This window comes from Terrapene carolina, unplaced genomic scaffold (genome assembly GCF_002925995.2).
Source record: "Terrapene carolina triunguis isolate 2854851 unplaced genomic scaffold, T_m_triunguis-2.0 Scaffold88, whole genome shotgun sequence".
NCBI lineage: Eukaryota > Metazoa > Chordata > Testudines > Emydidae > Terrapene > Terrapene triunguis.
In genome coordinates this window covers 26,487,248-26,500,254 of record NW_020664439.1, presented here as the reverse complement: position 1 = coordinate 26,500,254, position 13,007 = coordinate 26,487,248, and the positions used below count along the sequence as shown (strand labels likewise).

At 42.2% G+C, this 13,007-nt stretch overlaps 1 protein-coding gene across 1 annotated transcript in view; it reads right to left on the bottom strand.

The window, feature by feature from the left end:
* MME (membrane metalloendopeptidase) overlaps window positions 1–384 on the bottom strand; it is a 65,661-nt gene extending 65,277 nt beyond the window's left edge. The window contains exon 1 of the mRNA XM_026649871.1: window positions 310–384. The gene's annotated coding sequence lies outside the window, so the exon portion shown is untranslated. The remainder of the gene's footprint in view (window positions 1–309) is intronic.
* Window positions 385–13,007: the final 12,623 nt, after the last annotated feature.

Here is a 13,007-nt window from a genome sequence, read left to right as displayed (position 1 = left end):
GTAACTGTGTACAGGGAGGTGTGATAAGAGTTTAGAAAACTGCATTCTCTCTGTGACTATCTCCATAGCTCTCCAGTTGCATCTTCTCCCTGTCCTCCTCTTCCTCCCTCACTTCCAGAACCTCTCCCTGTCCGACCCCACTCTCATTCTCTTCCCCTTTTCCAGTCCCCTTCTCTCCACTTCAAATCTCCCTCCCCCCTTCTCCAGTCGATATGCCCTCGCCCTGTCCTCTCCCCGCTGCCCTGTCTCTTCTCGCTGCCCCTCTCCCCCTGCCAGTCCCGCTGCCCTGTTTCCTCTCCCGGGACTCACCAGCTGATGTTCGGAGAAGTTCGGTGCGGATGTAAATAGACACATCACCGACCAATGAAAAAGCGAAGGCAGCCTTGGGTGTCCCCGGCTGAGCAGTCGCCGGGAGCCGGCGGGACAGCGGCTGGGCTGGGGAGGTAGAGCGGGGCACAGACTCTGCTCCGGGGGCGCTGGGCTCAGACTCCGGCTGCAGCACGGCCAGGGGCGAGGAGCTGCGGCATCTCCAAGACATCAAAGCCCAGCAGAGCGCTGCCTGCTTCCCGCACCGGCTGCGGTCGGAGTTTGGCGGGGGCTGCTGCAGAGCCAGGCTTTGCTGGCGGCAATGAACCAGCCCTTGTCTCCCGGCGGCCGGCTGAGCAGTTCGCTGGGGGGAGCCGAAGGCTTCCCCCGGGCGATCGTACAATGGGATGGGGGCAGGAAGAAGAACCCCTCGTCACCTCGCTGCCCGCACCGCCAGGCACTCCCGCCACAGCTTGCTCGGGGATGGCAAGGGAAGGAGGCGCCTGCCGGTGGCCCTCAGCGCAGGGGAGCACTGGTCCGACGGAGGTGCCCCATTTCCTGACTCGGGACTGGAGGCTTGGGGCAGACTTTCGTCTGCTGCTCTCTCTCGCGTGTGTGAAACACACACACAGGCCGTATGCAAAGTGACAGCTGAGCCGCAGCGGGAGCTCAGACTGCACCTTCCTTCACGGGGTTTTCATGTGTCCCCAGGCTCAGCCCAAGGGGGAGCGAGAGAGAGGCGGAGGATGCAAAAGGGGGGTTCGCAGTGGAAGTTCTGCCGTGCACAACGCCCGTTTCATGCAGGCGCGTTGCCTTTGTCACGTTAATGCGGTCACATCGCTTCTCTGCAAGCTTCCTTTCCCCACGCGCACTTAATGATTTCTGAAGAGGGAGAGGCAGACAAGAGAGACTTTTTGCATTCAGAAGGGGGCTGGGTATAGAAATGGCCCTGAACTGTAGTTTTCTCAAGATTCTCTGGCAAACTAGATAGGCATGTGCTGTGCATGTTTGGCGCCATACTAGTAGAAACCACGCTACTATCTACATAGTTAAACAACGGCAGTAGTTCGATTTCTGTTACCAACGTGCCAAACAGGCAACTGATAGATTTGTATTACCATTCCCCACACCCACTTTCCTAGAAGCCCATATAATGTTTCAGGGATGCAAGTGCCAACTGAAATTTCTCAACTCTGATATTACCAGCTCCACAAACTAAAATATCTGCCACCTCAGAGATGCAACCTTTCTTTAATGGAGAAGGGTGAACATCGAGAACTAATTCCCTTTCTGAGCTGCACAGCAAATGGTCCCAACCACCCATCAGTAAGACGAGGGTGTACAGCCTACAATTAAGTAGGACAGCCTATTCAAGGAATAAAAAGGAACATACTTTTTTATAGACTGAGCAGAAAGGCAGAGAAGCATCCAATGAAGGCAAGAAAAGGACACATTCAAAAAGTTAACAGAACAGAGATACCCCAGTGTAAATCTAAATGCAGAGTAATAACCACCCTACTCTAATCTTTTCTTGAGACTTATTAATTCAAACGTCTCAATTTCAACCTTTCATGCATTAGTCTTTCATTCCTGCCACTTCAGTTATTACAGCAAGCCATCTGCTTCCAGGACTATCCATCTTTCTACTGCCTTAAAATCACCCTTTACACAGTCATAATTCCAACCCTTCTACCCATTATCCTTCTTACAAATGGTGATGGCAGACGAGTCATTTAAAAACATTTTAAAATGAGTCTAATTATGTGAGGGTAGTAGGTTTCCCCCAACCATCTGATATTTAAAGTACAGTAAAGTTCCATAAGTAGAGGGAAATCAGAGTGGTCTGAGTTAAAATGAGCCCAGCGGTTTCATTTTTCAAAATGTACTGAGGTGAACAAAAGAAGTGCCAATACTTTGGGGTCCATTGCAGAGGGAGGAAGGAGGGAAAGTAACATTAAAATCTGTTCAAAGGGGACTAAAATGCCTGAGTCTGTATCCCTTATTTGTCCCCTTGTTTTTAGAGCCCCTAGTTTGGAGGGGGTGGGGAGAGAGAAGATATCACAAGCTAGCACATATAGGGGTTAATCAGTTATATAATCTGTGGATCAAATTCTGAAGTTCTTCCTCAGTCTTTATTCAGGCAAGAATCCCATATAAATGTATCCCGTTTAAGAGGTGAGTGACCAGGTAACAGTTTGGGCTCAATGGGCCTCATTTTCAGCTAGTGTCAATTTGCAAAGCTCCGTTTACTTCAGTAGAGCAACACCCATTTTCACCAGCTGAGGATCTGGCCAGTGCAGTAAAGGGTACTAATATGAAAGGATAGCTAAGAAGACTTCAGAACTATATTCTCTAATCTTTTTATGCGGTGCCTTTTTTAGAGATAACAAAAAGGTCATTCCATTCATGGAAAAATTAAATATATTTATTAGATATGCCTCTACTGCCATGATGAACCAAAGAAATGACAACATAATGCTTTAACTCATGTGATGTTCTCTCAAAATATTTGTGTGCATGATCAGATTCCTTACTGTAATTCAATTTGCCATTTGTTCGTGTTATTTAAAAAAAAACCAAAGGAAAAAAAAACAGAAAAGTTCTCTCTAAATTTTAAAATAGTTTATAACAGTTTATAATCCCAGGCATTTTGGTGTTATAATAAATGGCCAGTCCTCTCAAATTGTACTCATGTAAGTAACACTTACTCCATTGAGTAGTCATATTGGTTTCAGTGAGAATAACCACAGGAGTAAGGGTTTGTAGGATCAGGCACTATGTTGTAACCTTAATGGGATCTCGGGTACTCCCTGATAACTTTCTGTACTTCTAACAGATGACTACTAAGTTGAAGCTGATACGTTAAAAAGTGGTAATTTGGTAGTCAAAGAGAATACAGCATGCCACTTACAGAATCAGAGAATGGAAATAGTATTAATAGATTGTCTCTGGCTTGAAACATACAGGTTTCTGTGCCAGCTATTTGCCTAAGGGAGCTCTGATGGCAGTCCTTCATACTAATGACAAAAGAAAAAATTAAAGAAATCTGCTTCTCCTGAAAGTTTACTTCCAGGTACTCTTCCCCCCTCCCCCCCATGCATCACAAGTCATTATCTAAATTGTTCAGCCATCTAATTGCTGCATCATCAAGGGTAGTAAGGTGTTGCAGTCCACCATCCAATCTTCTAATTGTGCACTCCACCACGTTTGACTGTCTGCATCACTGCTCTGCAGTCACACTGTGAAGACTGGGCTAAGCCAAATTTCTGCATTGTGGGACCCACTATGTCCATTCTAGTCAGTAGCCTATTAAGCCTAGTTCAGGATATGCATCCTAGATTGTAAAGTAGGGCTTCTGAAGTTCATTGGCATGCCTGTCTCTCTATCCCAGGAGTTGCTGCCACTCCATAAAGTCATAGCTGCCGGCCCGGATATGTTGTTGTTTATTTGAAATAGGCACTGGACCGGCAGCACTGGACATGAATGCACGAATGGCCACCTCAAAAGGATATTGCAAAGTCAGTTGTGGAAAGTCATCAGGAACTACGGGGTATGTGTTTTCTTCTGGAGGTGGGCAGATCTTCTTGTGGGAAATGTGAGTTGTTTATTTGCATGTATTGGAACCATTGTCAGGCCTTGTGTGCAGCAGGTGGTTTCATCTGTCCTATCCCGCCACATAGTTTTAAGGGTGATGGCATCTCAAAGTTTTGGAGGAGCTATGTGACCCAACACACATAAATTAGATGTTAGTGTGTGGCTAAGGCATCCACCAATGATACGGTGACTGTGTTCAGCTCCAAATCAATGAGATGCTATGCCATCTTTTGTCCCACACTGCTGCACTGTATTCCTCTGAAGCGAACACCAGTGCCAGAACAGAGATTTTATAGAACATTTGCCTCTGCTTCCCAGGAGGATCCTGCAAGCTTTTGGATCAACGCAGTGTAGGAGATAATCTTTTTCTTTATGTTCTATATGGGACCGTTAAGATAGACTACAGTCCAGTTTGACTCCTAAATAAGTGGCAACTAGCTAAAAAGGGAGTGAACAATCCTCAGCAGAGACTGGTAAGCAGTAGATTGGTTATAATAGGTGAACAGTTGGGCTGTTTTGAGGGAACTCTTGGTAAACCCAGGAGGGGGCAATAGTTGAGCTATTCTGGGGGTACTTAACTTCTGTTTTCAGGGTAACAAGTGGAGTCTAAGACAGTGGCCACAATCTTCCATCTGAATGATCGCCTGGCCAATCAGTTCTCCTCAGGTACGGTCTCCAGGGTGTCTAAGGAATTTCTAGAGGATACGGATACAGCCCTCTGATAAATGATTGACACAAGCAGTGTTCCAAAACAAAGCACCCTTTATTGGTGCAAACACAAATAACACAAATATCTAACATAATAACAACCTAACAACACCCCTTATTGATGCTATAAAATACAAATCCCTCACAACAAGCTAGAGAGCACCCCAAACTCCATTACCATACAGTTTGAAGTGATGCTAAATGGCTGTGCCTTGCTTCAGATGGCCAGTCTTCCACAGGTTGCTGACAGCTGCTGGTAACAGTCTTTCATTGTCTTTCATGTTAAGTCTCATCTCTCATCTTTGGATCCTTCTCTGGTTTCTGCTCCAACTTCTACATGCACTCTCAGACTCTCTCTCTGCACCATCTCTATACTCCTTGCACCTTCTCTTCTGCTAATTGTATCTTTGACACTCTCTTTATATACTATGCTGACAGGCTTGATAGACAGTTGTTTTGTTTACTTTTGCTAATATTTTCCTGTCAGAGTTCTGCAGAGCACATACCACATCACAATATTTTTTAATGTACCCAACTTCATGATCAACAACTGCCTCACCTCTGCTTTTGTTGCCAATTTCTCTCCTGCCAATTTCAGTGCTAAGTGACCTACAGCTTTCATCTAATGTGACTCTTGCTCACCCATGGAGTGACTCTTGCTCATTCAAAATAGAGGCTAGGGATAGAAGATGGAGTCTGGGGACTTCAAAATGGCGTTTCTCTGGTATCACACTGACAAAGGTAAGTGGCCAGAGCATTTGTGTCTTGGCAGAGTAACCCTTCAATATTGTGTAGAATGTTACCCACATCAGTGGGATGGATGTCATCTGCATATACATACTAATTGGCTTAGGTGTTGGTAGTTTCTAAGTATATATGTTGAAAAAGAGAGGAGCTAGAATGGATCATTGTGGGAGTCTGTAACAGATGCCTAAGGCAGCAGACTTTGTCTCCTGCTTGCAAGATGAAGCATCAATTCATTATGATTTCCATGATGAACCGTACCATGGGCTTGCAGTCTGGAACAACTTAGCGGTCAGCCTTGTATGCAGACAGTCTTATATGAAGCTAACATGGATGGAACCAAATTTTCTTGCCCTTCTCAAAGGCATCTTCAATGTCTTGTATTAAGCAAATGACTTGATCTTAGGTACACCATCCTCATTTGAAGGCAGTTGTGGTTTGATATTCTGATGTCCATCAATGAGGTTCTGTCTCTCCATAAGCTTGCATAGGCACAAAGGAGAAGAATGGTTTGATAGCTCTTGGGATCTGCCACCAGTTTTTCTGGTTTCAGAATGGCTACAATTTTTGCCCTGCACCAGATTTTTGAAATGCAGTTGTCCTAGAAACATAGGATGAAAAACCAAAGCAGCCAGATTTTGGCTGTCAGGCTTCTGTGAAGTAGGAACTCTATATGGATATAATCCAGGCCTATCCTGTTTTCATAAGCTTTATGGCCAGGTCCAGCTCTTTGTCTGAAAAAGACGCCATCAGGTTTGAATCCGCACTCAGAGCCTGCCACCTCTTTGTAACCTCGGCTTTGATCACACAAATGAAAGATTTATCCAAGTTCAGCGTACGGCTGGGTTGTGATAGAATTTGTGGAGACTGGAATCATCAAAAGACATTCTGGAGGTCTGCTAGGCTTTCTGGCTAGAATGAGTAATGTCCATCTTTGTGACTGTTTCTCTCCATCTATCACACCTACTTTGATCCAGCAGTTGAATGAGCTCCCTGTTCTTATTAAGAACTTTACATTTATTATCAGCAGATTGAATTCCTGTTAGACCTTAATTGCATCTGACAACCACTCAGGGATATACTGTCAGCGATAGCCTCTAGGGATTGATGTCTTTGCAGCTGGCTGAACTAATTCACAGAAAATTTGTTAGGAATCATTTATATTGGTTGGATATATCAAATCCAACTCAGCCAGTTCACTGAAAGACCTCCCACTAAGCTTTCCAAAAATTTCATGGGGCTTTCTGTAAGCTGTTTCTTATTGATATCCACAGACCCAGGTGATCAAAGATGGCTGATGTTGAGACTTTGGCAAAGCTTCAAGCACCTTCTGCTTTATGACCACTGGCAGCAGTTGCCCAGAAGATGAAAAGATAATGTTGGGTGAAGAGCCTGTTGTCCATTTGCTACTATGAAAGCTTAATATTTGCTTTGGTTTGTAGAGGAGTTGTAGGTCAGCGATTAATGCCCACTCCATTAGAATCTCTCCATCTGCATTGCTGTCAGGGTATCCCCAATTGACATGGTAGGAATTGTAGATAGAAGCATCTGGAAAGATGGGCAGAGCAGGGGTTGGCCACTTAACTGATGGAGGTTTGTAAACACTGATCAACATAAATGTATTCACTTTTATTGCCCAGCATTCTGTGATGTCACTTGGACCAGATGTCAATATAGTGACAGTGCACAGCCCTTTCCTAACATGAGATGCCATCCCATACTATTCGTTATGGTAATAAGCCATGACAGCATAGCCTGGAACTGAAAATTGCATGTCAGCAGTAGATTGTTTTATGAAGCAAGATTATGTGTTCGTCAAGTTTTGTAGCTAGGCAGAGGACGATATCCCCTTTTGCCACCAATATCACCTCAAGACTGAAATGCAGCATCTTGAGAACTGTCCCAGAGCTAGGATTTGAAGCCCTGGATCTGAAAGGGGCCCTACTGGAGGAAGGCTCTTTTGGGCTCACTGCTTAGCACATAAGCCCGTGTTCCACATTTTGTCTACTTTTGTTTCACTTAACATTACTCACAGATAATCCAGCACTATCTATAATAGAAAGATGCACTTTATTGTATACTTAGAATAAGTTGCATCACAATAGCTCAACTCACAGTCACATGCAATCGATGGAAGAATAGCCAGTAGCCCATTCAATATTGTATTGGCACATATGACTAGGGCAGCAACAATGAGCCATTTTGTTGTCCAGGGACTCTCTGAATGACATTTAACAAAAGGAGTAACTATTTAAAATGACTATGAGATAACATTGAGAAAAGTTGATACGTTGCCTTTGAAAGCTGGTCATTTTGATGAGATCTAATGCCCACCCTTAATATATAAATTATATTACAAAACACTACATTAAAAGAACATTAGGTTGAAAAGTCAAGCATTTGAAAGTTTGGAAAGGCCAGAATTAGGGTTGCCTGGACTACCTCCTCTCAGGTCCTTCGTGCAGTGCTAGAGCGATCCACATCATCCAGAAACAGCTATTGCAAGGAAAGTCCTGCTCAGCTCTTGCATTCCCAAGAGGGAGCATGCTCAGTGCAGATGGAATCTTCAGAGAATGTAACGGCTAATCTCCAACAAATCTCTATTGAGCATGAGCAAACAGATTTTTCAGAGGCTTATAACTTGTCCAAATGTGTGGGAATTTTCATGGAGACAGCAAAAGTCACAACCCTGTCAACTCCTCCCACCCACCACTGGCCAAATTACAAGTCTTTGCTCCAAAGTATGGAGGTACTAGAAATTCTCAACAATACAGTTGTAAGAAATTTTAACGTGGGCAAAACATATTTTTCCTAACTTTGTTCTGAGAAATTGCTGAACTAGTTTAGCTGAAATTTGAATAAAATAAAATAAAGTCAGCCTGATGCAGTCACCTGGCATGGAAAATTTCAGCTGAAATGATTAAAGTTGGGCAAAGTTATAAACAACTGAAAATAGGGTCTCATAATGGAAATTGTCAAGCAACTATAGGCGTTGCTGGCTGTGCTGTCTATAGTAATAAAAAATTTCCGCACTCATGTAGCATTTTCCATTTTGTGAATGTTAATAAATTAATCTTCTCAGTGAGGTATGTTATTAAAATATTATCTCCATTTTACATATTTGGAAACTGAGACACAGACAGGTTAGATTACCTGTCGAAGGTCACACAGCAAGTGAGCAGGAATTGGATTTTCAGCTCCTGACTTTCCATATCCTATTTTTTAATCTACTAAACCATGCTTCCTAAATGATCACTCTCCACACCCAAATTTAGGGACACAATTTCTCAGTAAGAAGCTGTCAGCTCACTCAGATAGTTCTTTCCCTGCTGTCCTCAGCACTGCAGCTTGTTTTGATTGAGGTTGATTTATTTATTTATTTCTTGAATTTGTCTTCTTTCCCAGACTTTAATTCAACTCCTGGCTAGCGATGTGGTATTCTCCTACAATATTATATAACTGTAATGTCTCCTCTACTGTATCTAAACAAGTCTGTGGCCTGACTATTTTGCTTTGTAAATTATTCATTTAAGAAGACGGTTTCCTCCAAATGACTCAGTGTAGAATAAAGCAAGGCAGGTTTAACATTGTCTATTTTGGTATGAGGGCCTTGATTAAATCTGTCAGCTTCCTCATGCTTCAGCAGCAGAGGAATCATCCAGGAGGCTGACGGACCAGATGATGGTTGCTGTAAAACAGATTGTGAATTCATGGCTCTAGGTTCATCATATACAAGATTCAGAATTCCTTTCTTTGTGTTTCATATGATTGCAGACTAATTGGGTTATAATCCCTGAATTCCAAAGGGATCACAGCTCTCAAAAGGTTTGTTAGAATTTCTAAACGATTCAGATTTTAGTAGTAGAGTACTGTAAACCCCTCCAGGTTGATATGTTTTATATCATAACTGATTCAGATGAGTTTGCAATCCTTGACGTTTGAAAAGGTTTGGCTGCAAACACATCTGGTTTGCCGTATGTTTGAATCTCACTGCAAACCCATAGGCAAAGTTTGAGTTAACATGGGTTCACTGGCTCACTGGGACCAGAAACTGGACTAGTGACCATGTTGGAAAATATGATTGTAAGTGTTTATTAGAAGACAACACAGAGGCTTTTTCTTTTGTGAGAGGAGGGAGCAAATTAACTAGAGATAATAAGTGACACACACACACACACACACACTTTATACATGGGGAAGAGGAGACACCACATTGGATGAGCATAATATAAATGCAGTAAGAAAGAGAAGGAGAAAGCAAGCATTGTGGGAGATTGTAGTAATAAGGGCAGTAGGCAGATTGAGTGATAACATGGGAGGCAGGTGCTGTCTTCTGGTGATCAGATTCGAGTGTGGTCTATCTTTGGGGACCATTTTCCTACAGGAAATACCAATCAGATTGTCACTCACAATCAGTGCTGCAAAGAGGTGAACCATGGTCTGGAAGGAACATAGGAACTAAAGTTATGTGGAAGGATAACTATATGAATACGTTACAAAGGTAGTGCGATTATAACAGTGATCTTGGGGTGACAGAGCAACACTGTGGCCGAGGGAAGAAGCATGTATGTGCACCTGTTGGGTAGCCAGAGCAGACAGCTGGAGCTGTAGAAATGTTGGACCTGGTTGGCACAGGATGTAGTGGCATTAGCTGAACCAGGATTTCGAGTCAGAGAACTTCTCTTGCAAAGCTATACAAGTAATACATATAATTAGGCTAAATAATAATAATTTAGTTTTCCACTAACTGATGGAATGAAGGCTAGTAACATACTGGCCTAGACTACTGCCCAAGGCCGAGTTGAAATGTTTATTTTCTCTGACTTTTCTGTCTGGATAAGTGACATTAACTTAACCACAGCCTAAGAAACAAAGTTTCTGCCTTCCCTTCTGATTCCTCACAGTAGGCACCACTAGTCAGGGACACTGGGGAAATGCTATGTAACTTGTCTCAGTTCAGAACTGAAATGCACAATAGCATCAAAGTGTCTGTGAACTGGGATAGAGTAAAGAAACTCCTATCCTGCTTTGACAGAGTGTTCACAGACTCAAGCAAATTTGTGTGAATCATTGCTAGTTTCTGAATGCAGGCTGGATTTGATCAAAGGTTTATTTGTACGTGTGTGTGTGTGTGTGTGTGTGTGTGTGTGTGTGTGAGAGAGAGAGACAGTTAAGGTTCAAACTGAATGTGCTGCGTAGCTCTTCTTTTTAGTAGGCACTAGTTGGTGAGTTTAAGAAAGAAACCAGACAACTCTCATCAAGTGAGGGAGATTACAGTGAGAATGGGCCCTCCTACTTTTAGAATGGGATCTGGGCATGAATCACTGGAAATATTTAAGATATACAGTAGCTTTGTCCAGGGTAATTTGGGATTATAACTCTTGTGGTTGGGGGTTGATTTTTAGACGTTATGAAGTGTCATATGCAGTCAGAGGGAATGGCAAATCTGTGAAATGAGACTTTATTCAAGTGTGTAAACTGCAGACTGTCAGCTCCTTGCACACTGTATGCTGACTTCATGTCTGCAAATTCAGTTATTCAGGGAATCAGGGAAACATTTCACGAGATTATCCATATCAGTACAAATCAATTCCAGGTCACACTTACTATGTACATATTCGACATGAAAATCAGTTGATAGTAAAACATAAAAGAATCAGTTCCATCTTGATCTTAGTTCCTCCACTAACCTAGTTGAGAAGGAAGAAGTTGATGTTTCCCAAGGTGTTTTCTACTGAGGAGTTACAGTACTGCCTGGTAAATGAAGCTAAAACTGTGTATAATGAAAAAACTGCTTGTTAAAGGAACATTATTTCTGCAAAATGCTAGAAGTAAGTTCTAGAAGGTACCTTAACTCAGGCTTGGAGGACTTGCATGGTTAGACTTATAATGTGCAGCATCGCATGGTATATGTTTGAATGAGGAGAGTAGTTTTATGTGATTTTCATTAATATTTTTGGTTTAGCTGCTTGGTATTCACAGGCATGTGCTTAGTATTTTTCTGTGCCAGTCCTGTGGTATTATACATTGTTTGTATGAAAAATTAACATCACTTCAATATTGTATTTGCCCTTGGTTTGAACTGTTTTCATTTGTTTTATTATCACTACCTTTTAAACTTTAATATTTGCCTGTACACTAGCAAACCTGGAGCAATGGCAGTATCTTTTTTTTTTGTTAACAGTTTCTGACATATCAACATTGCTGGAAGGGAGGGAGGTTGTTGTGAACTCTTTTATAGTAACTGGCTTTTAAATGCTTACCTGCTGTATACTAGCTTAGAGATACATGCAGTGCTTCACTTTGTATTTACAGTGCTTGGCATATTAAAGTTAGAGTCATAGCGTTTAAGGCCAGATCACCTAACTTCACCTGCTGTATATCACAGGCCACTAACACCAACCCACACACTAAACTCAACAAACAAAATGAGACCAATGTATTACAATCCACAGGAGACTAAACTATTATGTTTACAGGGAGGGAATAGGAAGGATCGAGGTGCACCAGTGCCCAAGGTCCCCACAATGGCAGGGTAATTATTAAATGAGATATGCCCAGATAATCCTCACGAGTGACCCACATGCTGCAGAGGAAGAGAACCCCTCCCCCTCCCCAAGATCACTGCCAATCTGACTAGGAGGAAAATTCTTTTCCAAACCCATATATGGTGATCAAGTTGCATTTGTTCCTTCCTAGTCATGCAATAGTTGACTGAATTTTTATATTGTCTTCCTGCTCCTCTCCTCCTTGCAATCAGAGACCACTGTTATTTTGATGTTTGGATTCTATTCTTAACTGAAAGCTATGAGGTAATCTATTTAAATTATAATTTAGCTGTCTTGAAAGACTGTGTATGTATATTTTCCCTCATGTTTTGTTTTGGCTGGGTAATACTTTCCTTTTCATGCAATCTGTACATTTCAAAGTCAAAAATTCCTCTTTGGCATTTTTACTGCATATAAATTGTACTCCTCATTTCTATAGCTCCTAATCCCTGTGAATTCTCTAAATTTAGTAAATATTGTGTTCACTTTTTGTAATACTTAGCACTTTTCAAGACCTAGCAATTTTAAGTGCTCAGAGCTGCATGCCACATATAGGCAGGATGTGCCTCTTTTTCTGACCATGCACTCTCTCTAGGGGCAGATCTGCTTCTGCTTGCTACATCTTGAATCAGACAGTCTGACTACCAATGAACATCAACAAAATCTGGGGGCGGTAATAGGCTACCCTATTGCTTCCTCCTTAAATGGTGCACCTGGAAAAATGCCTTTTATTCTTTTTAACACAAGGATGTAGCAATAATTCATTTGGGCTATAATGCTGTAGAAAAGAAGTACTTTCTTGTGCTGCATTGGATGGCTGAATAACTGAATTCAAAGAACAAGCTCAGCAAATTCAGTTTGGCTCAAAATAAAGTCTGGCCCAAGTACATTCTGCACTTTATTACACCCAAATAACTGGTTTGGTGGATAGGGGGAATGTAGTGGACATAATATATCTGGACTTCAGCAAGGCTTTTGACACAGTCTCACATGACATTCTGATAAGTAAACTGGAGAAATGCGGGCTTGGTGGAATTACCATTTGGTGGATACATAATTGGTTAAACAACTGCAAACAAAAAGTAACTATTAATGGAATGATGTCAG